This window comes from Otolemur garnettii, unplaced genomic scaffold (genome assembly GCF_000181295.1).
Source record: "Otolemur garnettii isolate 467f Iridium unplaced genomic scaffold, OtoGar3 scaffold00065, whole genome shotgun sequence".
Lineage (NCBI taxonomy): Eukaryota > Metazoa > Chordata > Mammalia > Primates > Galagidae > Otolemur > Otolemur garnettii.
Window position 1 is genome coordinate 9084301 of NW_003852460.1, and position 5278 is coordinate 9089578.

At 40.5% G+C, this 5278-nt stretch overlaps 1 pseudogene; it reads left to right on the top strand.

Annotated features, from left to right (window-relative positions):
- Positions 1-359: 359 nt before the first annotated feature.
- On the top strand, positions 360-2418 carry LOC100953684 (annotated as a pseudogene).
- Positions 2419-5278: the final 2860 nt, after the last annotated feature.

Consider the following 5278-nt stretch of genomic DNA (forward strand, 5'->3'; position numbering starts at 1 on the left):
TTGCTCTTTTTACTTCCACAACTGAGAAAAAAAGATCTACCACTTATGAAAGAAGACTGTTTTGTAGTCAGGGACTTGCCTCAGCATGGAAAAGGATTTGTTTTACTTAATATTAATTTTGTTGTTGCCCTCAGCTCTTTATAAATATTATTGAATTTAATCTTCATAACAACCTTGAGGGCTAATTATTATAGCTTCCATTTACAAATGAGAAAAGTGATGCTCAAAGACACATCATTAAGTAACCTACGCAGGTCACTTACACTTTGAACATGAAGAACACAAATTCAAACCTAGGACTTTCTGACTCAAAACTGCATGCTCTTAATTATGGTAGCATATCCACTGGCAACTGCCATATGACAGTGGTGAAGGAGTCTAAATGTTTAGAGGAAGAAATCATTAGAGGAGAGCCACAGCATGTGGCTGGCTTGGTGAGCTGTCGCTTTTCTCTTGATGCCTCCCACTCCCAACTTGCCTGAAGTGAAGAGGCTGGCACAGGGATGTGACAGATGGTACAAGCCCCTTTTGCCATATGTGCACTGCTCCTTGTTCCTGGGCACACAGCTGCCTGACACAAGCCTTGCCAGTTGGGCAGCTGCCTCTTGGGATGTCTCCAAGGGCCATTGCTCAGAGAGTACAGTCCAGCATTTTCTCTGGCTCCCCTTTTAGACACATTTTAGCTCTGCTCCTTGGATCCCACCTGTGATAGACAGCACTGTTGGGCTCTAATTGAGAGCCTCTGCCAGACCTTGAGCTGCACATAATAGGTGGCATGTGGACAAAGCTCATCCAAAAATGGGGGAGCCAAGGGAAGGTGCATGGGATGGCTCCTCCTGGATTCCCTTTTCTGGGAGAGCTTGGTGCCTGCCAGAGCTTTCTTGCAACAGCTGTGCGTAGGATGGAAAGGCAATTTCCTCCTTGCTGTTCCCTTTCCAGGAATGAGGGGAAGGAATGAAGAATGAGGAACAAGTACAAGGCAAGGGCACTCCTCTTCCTAGACCCAGAAGCTAGGAGGAGAAAGGGCCAAGAAAGCAAGTTCAAGAATCCTTCTGCACTGGAGTACAGAGAGCAATGTTTATGTTTGCTTTGGTCCAGTTAGCACTTTATGCCACCACATATAGTTTGGCAGTTGACATCTTGCACTGGACATGCAGTATTATGCTAGCTTGTGTGCTGCAATAACCCTTTCTAGATTAAAAATCTATGTGTTATCACTTTCCTTGGGTAAGTTCCTCAAGCTTACTAAGCCCCAGGCTTCTCATCTGGAAAAATGAGAGTAATAAATGGGATAATATGTGTAAAGGGATTGCGTATTTGATTAAATGTTTAGTAAAATTAAAAATTTTGTGAGGATACATTCTGCAAGGAAGGCACTGGCTCTACCGCTGCCTCTTCTACCTTTACCACCAGCACTGCAGGGAAAGACAAGGGCAAAGGCAGCTCTGGAGATTTGGCTGTGAAGCAAGTGCAGAGAGATGGGTTGGTGGTATTAAAGATAATCAAACATTACCAAGAAGAAGGACAAGGAACTGAAGTTGTTTGGGAGGTGCTTTGGGGTCTGGTTGGAAAAGGTCAGCTTGAAGTTACCAACTGCTTTCCCTTCCCTCAACACACAGAGGATGATACAGACTTTGATGAAGTCCAGCACCAGATGGAAATGATGCGGAGCCTTTGCCATATAAACATCGATCATCTTTACATGGGCTGGTACCAGTCCACGTACTGTGGCTCATTCGTCACCCGGGCACTCCTAGATTCTCAGTTCAGTTACCAACATGCCATTGAAGAATCTGCCGGTCTCATTTATGATCCCATAAAAACTGCCCCAGGGTCTCTTTCACTGAAAGCATACAGACTGACTCTTAAACTGATGGAAGTTTGTAAAGAGAAGGATTTTTCCCCTGAGGCATTGAAAAAAGCAAATATCATCTTTGAGCTCATGTTTGACGAAGTGCTGATTGTAATTAAAAATTCACATCTGGTCAACATCCTAATGTGGGAACTTGAAAAGAAGTCAGCTGTAGCAGATAAACATGAATTGCTCAGCCTTGCTAGCTGCAATCATTTGGGGAAGAATCCCAGTTGCTCACAGACAGAGTGGATGATATGAGCCAAGATATAGTTAAATATAACATATGAGGAACACTAGTAAACAGCAGCACCAGAAATATCAGTATCAACAATGTTGCCAACAGGAGAACATGCAGCGTCAGAGCCGAGGGGAACCCCCACTCCCTGAGGAGGATCTGTCCAAACTCTTCAAACCGCTGCAGCCCCCTGACAGGATGGACTCCCTGCTCATCGCAAGCTAGATTAATACTTACTGATGTTGCTGCCAGAATATCAAGGAAATCACTGCCCCCAAACTTAGGCAAACTCTTCATGGCCCAGGCCCTTCAAGAATACAATAATTAAGGAAAGGAAGTTTCCAGACAAGAAGTTAACATGGATGCTTGCGACCACTCCAGGGCCCCTATTGGAAGATATTTGCATTTGAAAACACAGATGATTTCTTTAATATCATTGCCATTTTTGGCTAGAAAATCTTTCTAACCAATAATAAAATAAAACAAAATTTTTACTGATTGCTCATCTGATTAAAAAAAATTTTTTTTTCTGAGCAAGAGTGAGACCCTGTCTCTAAAAAATAGCCAGGCATTGTGGTGGGCACCTGTAGTCCCAGCTACCTGGGAGGTTGAGGCAAGAGAATTGCTCGAACACAAGAGTCTGAGGTTGCTGTGAGCTAAGATGCCACGATATTCTACCAAGGGTTACAAAGTGAGACTCTGTCTCAAAAAAAAAAAAAAAATTGTAAGGGTATACACTTTGTCTTGCCCACTGTTATAGTCCTAGGTCCAAGAACCATTTCTGGTACCTAGTAATGCTCAGTAATTATTTGATGAATGAGTGAATATATGAGCGATTTGATGAATGAATAAATTCTAAAATACTCTAATAGTTATTTTTGTGCTTCAACAGAGAACTCAATAGCTTAGGTATCAAGCACTTCCATGTGGGTGACTATGTATGTGTGCATAAGCATATATAGCAGAGGTATGGTATATGTCTATATGTGGGGACAGAGGTTTTCCAAGCACTGTTCAGTTGGTCAGAAATAACATTGCATTTTTGTCCTGTGCTGAACTTCCCTTCTTCTTTCCTTTATTTATTTTGTAAGTTCTTACTTTGGCTTTGATGTCAAAATCCTATCTTGGAGCATGTATGCATAGGTGGCTTTCGTGCTCACAGTAAAGCAGAAGAGTAATGTGGATAGAGAGACCCAAGGTCCTCACTAAGTGAAGTGGTACAGCCTTTCTGCTGTAAAGATGATCTGTCAACAATGTACTTGCTTTCGTTGTAATTCAAACTGGGCACCAGGGCAGTCATTCCTCAGGGTTCCTTAGGTGAATGAGTGTTCTGTAGGAGTGGAACCTCTTGGTCTTGGCCTGCTGGAAGTGTGACAAACACTAGATCCTTTGCTTCTGCACATGTTAGAAGGAAGGCAAGATGAGCAGAAAGCTTCAGAATCAGTACCTAAAAGTCTGCTGGACAGGAAATGGAATTGCTCTGCTCAATAATTAAGTTCCAAGATGGTGACACCAAGATTTTTCACAGTTCATGAAAGGGCAAAGAACGAAGGAAGTCTCATCTCCTATTTCCTAGGGATCTGCTGCTTTTGGTCAGAGTTTTAGGGACTCTAGCAAGGATCCTGGACATAGGTTATTTCTTGGTTCCTAGTGTATCCTGTGTTCTCTGAGGGGATGATTTTATAACAACGATTGGAAATATAATTTATTCTTTTAGAAATGAAGTTGGGATGGGTCTCAACCACGAGGTTTGCTTCAGAATCAAGGAGATATAATCTTTTTAATTTCAGATTAGTATGTGTGTTACATTATTTGTGTTTGTTGGGTAAAAATTCAAGTTGTAGTTGAGCCCTTACCCAGGTGGTGTGGGAGAGATTTCTTGATATATGCACATCTGGAACTTAAAATTTTAAGCAAAGTCCTAAAGGTGAATAAGAGGTTTATTTTTTATTTTGTTAAATAACCTTGCTTATTTTATTTTTTTATTAGATCATAACTGTGTACATTACTGCATTTATGGGATGCAATGTGCTGATTTTATAATTTGGAAAAAGAACTTGCAAAGATAGCACAGGTAGTTTCCATTTAGCCTTCACTCAGTTTGCCCCATTGGTAAGATCTTACATTTCAATGGTACTCTGGTATGTTATTACTAATTAAACTTTAGGCTTTGTTTAGATTTCACCAGTTTTTCTAATACTTCATCTTCTGTCCCAGGATCCCATGGAGGATACCACATTACATTTAGTTGTCACATCTCCTCAGTCTTCTCTGGTCTGTGTCAGTTTCTCTGTTTTTCCTTGCTTTCCGTGCCCTTGATAGTCTTGAGGAATACTGGCCAAGAGTACATTGACTTTTCAAAAGTTTCAAGTAGATTCTCATTCTAAAGGGTACCACTGTTAAAAGATCCTTCTTCCTGTAGAGGTGTTTGGGTCTGAATTTTGTTTTGTGTATGTTTTTCTTGAATTTTTAAAGATTTTAAGATTTCTTACTGTCAAGTATCTGTGACATTTGGGTGACTGATAACCTATTTTTAGTTAGGAATGAAATGTATCTTGGCTTTAACATAATCCAGTATAAAGTTAAAACTGAGATTTGACCATATCAAAATGCATTGCATGAACAAATATTTTAGTGTAAGAATCTTTGGCTAAATAAATTTTTATGGATTTGATAAGGGCAATAATCACATTTATTGCCTGCTAACTACTATGAGTGAGGTACTGTTTTCAGAAATTAAATGTGGTAAAGTATTTAACTCTGATGGCTTTTAATGTGTCAGCTTGCTTAGGTTCAACTATCACCTAAGGATTTATTCTCTTCTAAGGCTTTCGGTTTCCAGTTAGGGCAGGCTATAAGAGATATACCCTAAAGCAGTGGTTCTCAACCTGTGGGTCGCGACCCCCTTTTAACAATGAAAATACATTGCAGCATTAGGAAGGTTGAGAACCACTGCCCTAAAGAGTTAGAAAAGGAAAAGGAGGTGGTGACCATCTTATATTATACACATCTTCTTCTAGTTATCCAACACTAATCTAGATGTGGCTGTGAATGGATTTTGCAGATGTGATTAGATTCATAATCAGTTGACTTTAAGTTCATCCAAAAGGAGATTATCCTGGGTAGGCCTAACCTAATCATCCAAAAGATTTTAAATGAGGCTATAGGTTTCCCTGAGTCAAGAGATG